Source organism: Pelodiscus sinensis, chromosome 12 (assembly GCF_052426305.1).
Source record: "Pelodiscus sinensis isolate ZL-2025 chromosome 12, ASM5242630v1, whole genome shotgun sequence".
Taxonomy (NCBI): domain Eukaryota; kingdom Metazoa; phylum Chordata; order Testudines; family Trionychidae; genus Pelodiscus; species Pelodiscus sinensis.
Window position 1 is genome coordinate 42170728 of NC_143063.1, and position 12384 is coordinate 42183111.

General features: G+C 40.5%; 1 protein-coding gene and 1 long non-coding RNA gene across 3 annotated transcripts in view; one reads left to right on the forward strand and one right to left on the reverse strand.

The window, feature by feature from the left end:
* The window catches only part of CDH13 (cadherin 13), a 967731-nt gene that overhangs the window by 641678 nt on the left and 313669 nt on the right, over positions 1-12384 (forward strand). The window lies entirely within an intron of this gene.
* On the reverse strand, positions 1460-10894 carry LOC149523747 (uncharacterized). The gene is made up of 4 exons (XR_016350520.1): positions 9846-10894; positions 8724-8807; positions 7392-7512; positions 1460-2079 (listed from the first exon to the last, which is right to left on the reverse strand). It is a non-coding gene; the product is annotated as an uncharacterized LOC149523747 (long non-coding RNA).

A 12384-nucleotide genomic window follows, 5' to 3' on the forward strand; every position in this document is an offset into this window, starting at 1 on the left:
CTCATTTTGAAATTTGGTGCTGTGTAGACAGTACCAAATTCCAAAATAAGCTCTTTCGATTTAGACTTAGAATAAGCTACAAAATTTGCATAATGCTGTCCAGACACACCCTTGAATCCAGAGTAGTGGCCAGGTGTATAGTCTGTGCTTGGAATACTGCTTCACAGTGAAGAGGCCTGTTTCTGCAAATATCTTCTGTTTTAGAAAAGTTGTATATTAAAGTCTCACGGAGGCTGAGGAAACAGAGCAGCTGCACCAGGCCTGTGTACTTGGCTGCATGTTTAGGGCCTCTTACAGCATATGTTTTCCTGAACATAGAGTTCATTTGGAGTAAGGTGGAGCTCATGTACTCCACCAGATCGCCATCTGGGGCATCCTCTGACTGCAGGTGGGGTTGCTTTAGAGCAGGCCTGTTACTGTGGTTAACTCATACAGGGGGAGCTGGAGTGGGTGCCATAGTGCCCTCCTATTTCCAGCCATACACCCGCTCTGTTCTGCAGGCCTGACCATCAAGTCGGTGCAGCTGAGACCCATCTATATTGTTTGGATGACTCTGCATTGACCCTTGGTTCTCAATATTCTAAGTATTGAAAACATGATCCCAGAAGTAGTTTCCCTTCATTTCCAGCACAGAACAACACACACAAAGCCAAACTGGGCAAACAAATGCTCAAGAACTAAAGTGCCTAAGGAGTGTGGTTCAGTGGGATTTGTTATTACAATCCGTGTGTGAAGAATAAAGTATTTGTACGGCATTGTAGTTGAAATGCGGGTGACTGCAGTTTTCCTGAGAAAGAACTGAGCAGAGATCGGAGTTAGTCACTAGGCTGGAATCAGGAAGCAAGAGGCAGGGTCAGAATGTTGATGAAAGCAGAGACCTGAGATCAGAAAGCAAGGGGTTGCGGGAAGCTACAAATTTAGGGGTTGCCTAGACAAATTCCTTGGACAGAACACACTCCAGAGTTAAATAGCGAACATGGGACAGTCAGAAAGCCACAGGATTGGCTCTGAACTCTTCTTGCAGCACACAATTTTCAGGGTACTTCTTGGATATGGCTCTGTACACCTTCCCAGGCTAATGTGGGAACCTCCGCTGTCCTACGAATCTATGATCTAGTTCCACAGATCCTTCCACATATTACTTATATAATGGGGTGAGAAAAAGCAAAGGAACATGTAGGTTGAGTTGCAACAAAAATCTCCTAATGGAAATAGCTATTAAAGGAAAGTTCTTAAAACTTGAAACTGGACAGAATAAGAGAATAATTGGGAAACAACAAGGGCTTGAATCTGATAATCTGATCGGTCTTTTCAATCTCTAACTGCTATTTTTTCTTTTTAAGTAGCCTTTTCAAGAGTTCACAGTTCTAAGAAACAGTGGAATAAAATGGAAATTGGAAAGCAACAAAGTAATTGAGTTTACATTATAGAATAATGATCTAAGCATGGTATTATTGTTAACATCAACATTAGTATTTATTTAAGAGTTATATTCTAGTAGCACCTTAAAGATTATGACCAGGTTGGGCTCCTTATACTAGGCATTGTATGAACATATACAAATTTACTGTCTCTGCTCCCAAAGAATTCGAGCTTTGTTCTCTCCATCTGTCATCCTATCTTTCCGTCAATGAAAGGTATTTGCTTTATGTCAGGAGAGGGGGTACCATGAGAAAGCGATATTTATAAGTATTTTGGGGAAGTGGGATATTTTTTGTTGATCTTTATTAGGAAAAGGTTGAAATCTGCCACAGTAACAGGTTTTTTCCCTGTGTCCAAAGGTAAGAGAGACCATAACCGTTTCATTTTTCTGTTGGTTTCCTGCTGATGGATTTGAAGAGAATTGGGTTTCCTTCTAAAACCTCTGACCTTGTCTCACCCTGCCAGGTGCACATAATGAAGTGTCCATTTTTCACTGTGTGCAACTTCAGCCGTTCTAGATGACGAAACCAGTACCCCATCACATGGCATATTAGAATGTAGTGATTCATGGCACTGCACGACTGTCACTCCTCTTGAATTGATCACCTCGAGAATGTTTCATTTGCCCCTTTTTTTTCTTTGATGTGATGAAGTAGCCTATAAAAGTTAAACAAGGATAAGGTTGTAAAATCGAAACAAACAAACAAAAAATCATTGGGTCTTTTAAGGGGGTCCGTTTCAATGTCCCTGCTCATAACTTCACTTTCATCAGTTTTCACAGTATTTCTTCATTTAGAGCCTCACTCTCTTTGGATATGTCTACATTGCATTCTTCCTTCAAGAGAGGAATGCAAATGCATTGCAAATGAAGCACGGATTTGAATTTCCTGTGCTCCATTTGAATAATGGCAGCTTTTCCGAAATAGTGTATATCAAGAAAAAAACTGGGTTATTTCAAAAAGAAACCTTTCCTTTGAAATAACCCTTACTCTCTTGTAATTATGAGTGTGCCTGGTTGGTTGGTTGGTTGGTTTGTGCATGTGTGTGTGTTCTTGTTCTTGTTTTCTCTCTCCCCTCCCCTCCACATCTTCCCCCTCCACCTAACAGGGAAAGCTTTTAAAAGGTCTGCAGCCAGCCAAAAGTGGAATCAGCTGGCTCCAATTAGGCCAAGGTAGCCCAGTCTCAGCTGATTCCTAATCTGCTTGAGACAGCTCCTTGTCAGCTGCTCCTAATTGGCAGACTCCTCATTAACAAGGGAGTTAGCTTTTTTTCCCCTTCCCTCCTAGGCCTGCCTTTCTTCCCCTCTATTGTAGCTCTCCAACCTGACTTCATCACACTTGGAATACAGACCCTGTTGACTTTGACTTTAGGGCAACATCTACACTGGCATGATTTTGCACAAGAACTCTTTTGTGGAAGAGTTCTTGTGCAAAAACTCTTCCAGAAGATAGATGTGCTTTTGCGCAAGAGCATCCATGCCAGTGTAGACGGTCCCTTGCGCAAGAAAGCTCTGATGGCCATTTTTGCCATAGGGCTTTCTTGCACAAGAAATTCATGTTGCCTGTCTACACTGGCCTCTTACACAAGAACAGTTGCACAAGAGGGTTTATTCCTGAGTGGGAGCATCATAGTTCTTGCGCAAGAAGCACTGATTTCATACATTAGAACATCAGTGTTCTTGCGCAAGAACTCGCGGCCAGTGTAGACAGGCAGCAAATTTTTGCGCAAAAGCAATTGCTTTTGCACAAGATCGCACCAATGTAGACACAGCGTAGATATTTCAGTACTTTCCTGGGTCAGCCTGCTCTGTGGCTTTCTATTAACAATTCGGCCCTCATTTCTGCTCTCCACAGCTCTTTCTGGCATAAGTACACTTCCAATCTGTGCATGCGCCTTCACCCCAGCCTTCCTCCTCAACTTTCTCTGTGGACTAAGGAAAAGAAACATTCCCTCCTGACTTGGAGACCCCATCTTTTCCCCTAACTCAGTGAGATCATTCCCGTTTTCAATTTTCTTGGAGGTTACATGGGAGAATTTAGATATAAAAATTGAGAGCTATGTGAGGTGGAAAGAGAGTAATTTTAAATGGTTAGATGCTAAGCAATTTATTTTAAAAATTATTAAAGCTATTAAAGCTAGAAAGCCATTGCTCAATAATTGTTTCTCTAGATATTCTTTTAACTATCTTAGAAGGCATTATTAAACATGGCTGCTTTATTATTAAAGGAAGGGAAAGAAAACATTAGAAATAGAAGCATACATGACAGAACACACATGACAAACTGATTATTTCTGTTATATCTTCTTCTGTATCTCTCTCAACATTGAGCTTTTAGCAAAGATGACACTTTTGAGAGTAGGTCCACCTTTGTGGAACACCTTTTTCTGGTAAATTGCAGTCAAGGCCTCATTTCCCAAACTATCATGAAGTCAGTCTCAGTATATCTTTAGCTAATGAAGAAGGTTTGTAAATGGGCCAGAGAATTTTAAGGATGAGTGATTCCTGTTGATTATTATTAATAGCAATGCAGTTTATAACAGGGCAAAAATAAACAATCTTAACTAAATACTATAATTTTATATCTATCTATGGCTACGTCTACACTGGCCCCTTTTCCGGAAGGGGCATGTAAATTTCAGCAGTCGTCGTAGGGAAATCCGCGGGGGATTAAAATATCCCCCGCGGCATTTAAATAAAAATGTCCGCCGCTTTTTTCCGGCTTTTAAAAAAGCCGGAAAAGGGCGTCTAGACTGGCCCCGATCCTCCGGAAAAAGTGCCCTTTTCCGGAGGCTCTTATTCTTAGTAATTAGTAAGAATAAGAGCCTCCGGAAAAGGGCACTTTTTCCGGAGGATCGGGGCCAGTCTAGACGCTCTTTTCCGGCTTTTTTAAAAGCCGGAAAAAAGCGGCGGACATTTTTATTTAAATGCCGCGGGGGATATTTAAATCCCCCGCGGATTTCCCTACGACGACTGCTGAAATTTACATGCCCCTTCCGGAAAAGGGGCCAGTGTAGACGTAGCCTATCTGTTTATCTATCTATTTCAAATAAGTTACCAACTTCTTAAATGACTTCCTCAATCTTAAAACAGACCAGCTAACCAGCTGTTTTTCTTAGTTGCTGTGACAGTTTGCTTGTACAGATGGACAGGAAATACTGATGAGTGCTTGTGGTTTAAGCAAGATAGCTGTGTGTGAGTGTGTGTATATGTGTAATGTGTAATGTGTGTGTTGAGGTGCTCACTTTAGAAGGTTTGCTTTTCATCTTCCTATTTGTACAAAATTATATGAGAAAACATCTCTTCAGCTTATTTAGGTTCAAAGTTTGTTGTTTTTTTTCATTGCCTCCAAGACTTTGGGGTTGTCCTCAGGATCCTCTCCATGTTATGCATATGTAATTAGTTAGTGCATATGTATATTTGGGTTGTCATTCTTTCTTGATGGCTATTGTTCCTTTGTCTTTATAGTCAGAGATTTTCAGAAAATCTTTTTAATTTTGCATTTTCACTCCTTTTTTTATTCAGTTCATTTTCTTAGGTATTCCTTCAATTTGATTAGAGTTCAACAGGAAATGAAATTCTATTTTCAGAAAGTTCAAACACTTGTATTCTTTACATACATTGTTTTAGTTCTCAAGACAGTGTCCTGAAATTAAATAACTATTAAAAACCTCTTTATGTTATAACTTCTCAGTAAAAAAGTTGTAGCTTCTCAACTTTTTGGAGAAATGATTTCATGTGTTTCCCAGAGGTGGATGACATGTTGCTTGAGCACTTCCAGTCATTAATTTATTCCCCCATTCATACAAATACTCTGTACATAAATGTCTTCTTATGTTAGTAATTTGTAAAGAAAGATTATTAGATTGTATGTTGGTACTTATTATTTATATAGCAATATTATTAGGAAGTTTGCGTTTTTCTAAAATTTTCAAGTATGCATTCCACTAAGATATTTGTCATTTTAAGATCTGAAGCAGGGGTTTTCTCAAACTGTGGGGCTACAGCCATGAGGTAGTTACATAGGGGCACATGCACTATCAGAGAATCAGAGAATACTAGTACCAAATGGAACCTCACGGCAGGATCAAGCACCAACTAGCCCAGGGGTGGCCAACCTGTTGCAGAGGAAGAGCCAAACTATTGGTGGATACAGCACAAAGAACAGAGGGAAAAAAGTTGTTGAGGAAAAAAAAAAAAAGGTCTGGCCGCAGCCCTTTTAACAACAGAGCAGGCATTGCCCTTTTAAGGGCAGCCATTTTGAAGGTGCCCATTTTGAAATCTACACCAGCATCCCGTGCAGACAGAAACACACTGCGGGTGTTGGAGTGAGAGTGGGTGTTGCAATTTTTTCTTTGAAGAGCCGCATGCAGGCCACCCCTGATCTACCCCATCCCTAACAGGAATTGGCATAACCTGTCCTTTAAAATCTCCAATGCTGGAGATTCCATTTATAAATGGGGAGTCACACATTCAGATGTTTTCTGTATGAAAGGGGTCACCAAAACAAAAAAATTTGAGAACCACATATTTTAAGAAATAAACAAAATGTTTACACGTTGCCAACTATGCATGTTTCCTACAGGGTTTTCTGAACAAAGTTCTGATTCATTGTATTATGTCAACAAGAATATTTCTAGAATTCTTTGTGTAGTTTTATCATTTTAATAAATGACCCTTCAATCCTTTTCACAATTAGCTCTCTTCCCAATACGTTTGTGTACATAGTTGATTCCTTGATATAAGGATTATAATTGAATCTAACTTGCCTCAAATAAAAAGGAAAAAGTCCAGAGCTAGAGAAGACACTCTTAAGAGTTTTTTTCCTGACCCAAGGCCCTTAGAGCTATAATCAGTTTGTTACAGAAATTCAACTGCTATTAAATATTACAATGCACAAATTTCAATAAACGCCATATCTTTTAAATATAGCACAAAAGAAAAGAGTTTAAATGCTAAAGAAAAGTGAAGTTTTTCTGAGTTTGTATAACACTCTTAGGGGATAATAAACATGTTTTTTTGCTAAAGACAGTTGTATTCCTGATATTTGCTTGTTCATGATGACAGAACAGAAACCTCCTGCAATGTCTTTGGTTATTATTTTTTGGTAAGATAACTAGCCAAGGGTATGTCTACACTACCGCCCTAGTTCGAACTAGGATCTCTAATCCAAACTACCGGTACACCTCGTTCTACGAGGAGTAATGGTAGTTCGGATTAGAGAGCCTAATCCGAACTACCTACTCCGTGCTGTGTTTAGCCACGGGCACGGAGTCTGAACTACCGGGGCTTTAAAAATGGCGGCGCCTGGCAAGATGCAAATGAAACCCAGGATATTTAAATCCCGGGCTTCATTTGCAACTTCGGTTGCCTACATTAACCACCCTAGTTCGAACTAAGGTGGTAGTGTAGACATACCCTAAGAGAGATTAATACATTATCTTGCAGCCTGGCTACAACACACTGTATTTTAATTTTTAGTAAAAACTCAGACTAGATTTCAGTAACCTAACAAAAACACAGCAGAAGATTTATTAATACCATCTTTGCATTAATATTTTGGTCTCTGTCTCTCAGATGTACCGAAGACACACACAGAGTTATGGAACATGATCCAATGCCCAGGGCCACAATGTTTTTTCCCTTGCTACAAAATGTACAGGGAGCGGGAAGTACCATAGCCCACACTCATCCAACAAGTGCACTCCTACATTCTTGAACAGCTTTTGTGGATATAGTTCTACAATCCTTACTCCCATTGGGTAAAAGCAGCTCCTGGTCCTACGGAAGTCCATTCCCATTGACTTCAATGCAACTAGAATTTCTCGCATGGTGTATCCCTTATTCAGAGGAATGCCCCCCACTCATATCAAAGCAATATGGTCCACTGAGCCTGAATAAGGGTAGCAGAATCAAGTCTTATATAAGTGCACAGCTATGTGCTTCCAGCAAAAGGTTTAGTAACACTTACCAGGAGGTTTAGACTGATGTATATTCATCACCAAAGCACAGGTCTCTCCCATTTTAACTGAAGGTAACATTTCATTTGCTGACGGTAGTAGTGGGATGTCATTTTCTCTGTGTACCAGGCACTATAGGAAGGTGCAAAACACACTTTACAAGTGTAATAGACATTAACTCCCATTTTGGATGGAGTGTGTTTCTTTCATTGATGCCGTTGGCCCAGATGTGTAATGGTATGGAAATCTGAAGAAGTTAGGAGCCTGAATACTTTAGAAGTTCCATTTATAGTTCCAAGCCAGACAGTCTAAGAGCATTTTAAGGTGATAACTTTGTTACAAGCATAAGTATCTCCATCTTTTTTAAAAGGTCTCACTTGTTCTGTTACAAAAGCATAAATTTATTACTTTTGACACAGATACCATTTACAGCGAAGCAAACATATTTTGCTGGGCGGCAGGTATACTTACACTAGAAGTTCTCATTTGCTGGTGAAAGTGTTTCATTACTGAGAATGAAATAACATTCTGTGAAACTACAGGAAATTGACCACTCAGGAAAACATTCCAGGATAACATAAGGCTATGCTAGAATGCTCCAAGATTATGCCAAATAAAGACCAAAGTAGTTTTCCATGGGGGAAGAGGTCTGTAATTCTTGTGTGTGTGTGTGTGTGTGTGTCTGTTTCCCTTCTGCATGTACATTGGTGAAATCATATTAACTAACTGTTTTTGATTAGCAATAATTATTCATTTTCTGTAAATATTTCCATGTTAAGGTTTAGAATGGAGTTCTAAATTACACTAGTTGTTGTAATGACTTTAGTAATGGGGTTATCAATATGTAATGTTTTGTGGTTTTGTTACAGTTCTGTTGGTCTTTCTCTCTCACACACACACAGTTCAATAAACAGTGTGAAGAAATCATGCAGCCACTTTTAGACAATATAGTTGTGAAATTGCACCATTTTAACATAACAGTTTTGTTTGTATGTCGCAATGTCATATCAGCTTCCAGTATTTACAACTGCATTGTTATGTAGTTTCAGAATTGCAGAGAAAATGATGTTTTGCTCCTTTTTTGTATAATAATTATGGTATATCATTCAGCTGAGCCATTTTTGGTTGCTGTTCTAATTGCTTTTAGTTTAGTGCAGCCTAAAAGGAACAGTATGAGTGCTGTATATGCATTTAATATTGCTTTGAATGTTTGGTGCTTACTACGCTGTATTGTGGATCCCTGAAAAATCTTTCGGTGTTTCAACTCTGGTGAAAGTGAAGAGGAAGTTGTATGCTTTTTTTAGATGCAGAACCGTAGAGGAGTGAATGGCACAGAGAATTACCTGTGTTGCCTTTTATCTCTGGGATTGCTGGTTCAAATCCACCTCATGCCAATACCAGTTAGATTTCAGTCATTGCTTGGTGGCCTGTGTGAAGTAAATTTGTAGTCTCAAATTAGTTCCTAGTATCCCAGGCGGGGGGAAGAACCCCACAACAGCCACACTATCATCTTTGTCAGAGAGTCAGGTGTTAAATATGGCATGGTAATGAATCATTTGTTAAACAATCCAGTGCAGAGCAAAAGGGGAAACTTACATTGGGAGTATCTATTTCTGTAATGATTCTTTGCATCACCAGACCATTATAGTTTTTAGTACTGACAATAAAGTGAATTTCCATAGTACTCAAAGTGAAAAAAAGAAGAAAAAACTCTGGATTTATCAAAAGATACTAGCACTTGGGGATTTTAAAAAATGTATATAGAATTACAGGTTTATAGGACACTTTATAGAGGATGGATTGATAAAACCACATCCCTGAATGATTTATAAAGGATGCAGAGGCTGAAGGGGCCAGAGGTGTACTTTGTATTTCCTGTACCTCATTTTTATTTCCATTTTTAGTTAGCATATTACAAATGGAGGGAGCACAGTGACCATGGAGTGGCAGCTAGTATAAATATCAGTTTGAACAAAAACCCTAATGTTAGTCTCATTTACATTGGTGTAAATCAGAAATAATTTTGCTGAGGTGTATAGACTGACAACTGTGTGAAACCAATGTGTGGAAGTAAAATCAGAATCTGGTCCAAGATAAATATATATCAGATATGATCACTCATATCTTTTGTTACGTGAATACTTTTAATAAGTACCAACAGATCAAGGATGCCAGAGGTGTAAGAGAGCAATCCTCAGAGAAGTGCTCGGCACTTCCCAATCCTCTAGGGATGGTAAAACAGGTTGGACCTTTATCCGTATCTATTCACCGTTTTAAAGTGCAAAGCCGCAATGAATAAAAACATAAGTCCAGGTATAAATTTTATAACAACAGGACTATATTGTTTGACAAAGTAAAATTTCAAAACACAATATCTCGATTTAACATTAACCTGGGGGCAGTCCCCATTCTACAATAACCTAAAGGATAAGAAGGGGAAGTCCCCTCAAATCCTTGAATATTACCAGAGTCTTCGATGATAGTGGAGCAGAAGCTGGTGACCTCAAGCCTTTGGCTGTTTTAGAGCCTCGGGCGAGGAACAACCAGGCGATCCCTCGTCGGGCGACTCAAGGCAGGATAGTCCCACGAAGACAGGAATTGGGAACGACGACCGGCGATTCGTCTTCCATGGATCGTTTTCTCAACAGCCCTTTTCACGCTCTTCGGTAGCGTCTCGAACCGGCGATGGTAGACTCTGTACTTAACTTATTCTAATCCTAAAATAAAATCCTACACTCCTCCGATGCGCCCGTCGAACAAACACGATGACGGCCAACCTTACGTTGACCGACGCACCTGTCGCTGACACATGGGAGATCTATCCTATTCTAAGAACTAAACTACACTAAACTAAAAGTGGGAATGACCTTCCGTCATGTAACCCAAGGAAGAAGGTTAGAACACCATAAAGATGTTCGATACCACAAGGATACCTAGTACCATTAAGATACCAAAAGTTTCTATATATGAAAAATACCATCCAGGTATTTTTCTGAAAAGAGCCCAGGCTAGGATGCTCTACTAACCCGACGAAACCCACGACGCTTCAGGCCCCAGCTACGTCTGGGAACCAGCACGAACTGACATTCGGTCCAAACTTATATAAGGTGGTTTCATGCATATTCATTATCTAGATGTTTTAAACTGATTTGGACATGGCAAGGATGCTTTTCCAGCGTGGTTTGAATTGATTGGCTAATAGGAATGCTCATACATATTCATGTTTATGCAAATTTAACTGACAGGTAGCTCAGGTTTTGAACTCAAATATTCTACCTGCACATTCTATGCCATACCCAATTGTAAAAGACAAATCTGGAAAGTTCCAAGTACAAAATGGAGTTTTAGACTCCATTTTGGAAAACTACATTTTAAACAGCTTTTCCCTTATTAATGGTCTTACAAACATTTTTCTTGCAATTTACAATTCTACACAACATTTACAAGAGTACATAGTGATAAATTACATCACTTATATCCATTACAGGTGGCAAGCCTTAAAATTTACTCAGATCATTCCTCTATTCAGCATTTCTGCCTTACACTTTATAATTAGAAATTAACTACAGTGCATCTTGCTAGACATTACACAGAGTGCAATCATGTCACAGAATAACACATGAAGCGCTTATGCAAACATGCTTATCTTTGCTTCAGTACAGTATGTTCAAGTAATTCTTGGTTTTAAATGCATATATATTGCTAACCTTTAAATTATTAGGTTGCCTAGGTCATGTGATTACTTAATATGATTGCATCACAATTCACAGCACAGTGGTCACTGTTGTAAACCAACATTTATAATATCACATACTGGTAGGTATTTCTCTATGGCATACTAAAAAAAAGAAGACAAGTAAATGTTTTCTTCCTAATGTGAGCACTCTATATTTCTATTTTATCTGTATATAAGCTTAGTAGAAGTAGCTGAATAACTGGGGTAAGGAAGAGAATTGCGTGTCATACTTTATAATAAGGTTATATGTACAGTAAACTTCCGATAATCCAGCACGTTTAGGATCCAGGGGGTGCCGGATTATCAAATATGCCGGACTATCAGAAGGGGGGGCTATGATGGGTCTGGGGTGGGGTGGGAGGTATGCCACAAGAGACCGCTCGTAGCCCCCCCTTCCGATAGTCCGGCATATTTGATAATCCATTTCAGCAGTTTCAGCAGTGGCTGAATCGAGGACGCTTGCGGCAGAGCATCTAGGGTGCTGCCGGGTTGGTCCAGTAGTGCCACCCCTTGGCGCTGCGAGACCAACCCGGCAGCACCCCAGCTGCTCTTGAGGACGCCTGGGACAGAGCAGCCGGAGTGCTGCTGGGTTGGTCCCGCAGCGCTGAAGGGCGATGCTACAGGACCAACCTGGCAGCACCCCAGCTGCTCTGCCCCAGGCATCCCAGAGTCAGCCGCTGCTGAAACTGATCAGTGGCTGACTCCAGGAAGCCCGGGGCAAAGCTGCTCTGCCCTGAGCTTCCTGGTATCAGCCACTGGTCAGCTTCAGCAGCGGCTGAATAGGGGCGCCTGGGGCAGAGTAGCTGGGATGCTGCCGGATTGGTCCTGTAGTGCTGCCCATCGGTGCTGCGGGACCAACCCAGCAGCACTCCAGCTGCTCTGCTCCAGGCATCCCCAAGAGCAGCTGGGGTACTGCTGGGTTGGTCCTGCAGCCCCGAGGGGCGGCACTACGGGACCGACCTTGCAGCACCCCAGCTGCTCTGCCCTCGGCTTCCCTGATTCAGCTGCTGGTCAGTTTTAGCAGCGTCTGAATCGGGGAAGCCGGGCGCAGAGCAGCTCCAATTGTCTGGCTGCCCCGAGCACTTCCGGGTCCGGTACCATCAGGAGTTCTGGAGTATTGGATGCCGGACTAATGGAGTTTTACTGTATATTGCATGCACAAACAGCTTATAAATGGTTAATAAATGAGTAATGGTTGTTAATAAATGGTTAATAAATTCTTATTATTATAGAATCCAAGAGGTCACCAGATTATAATTATATATCAT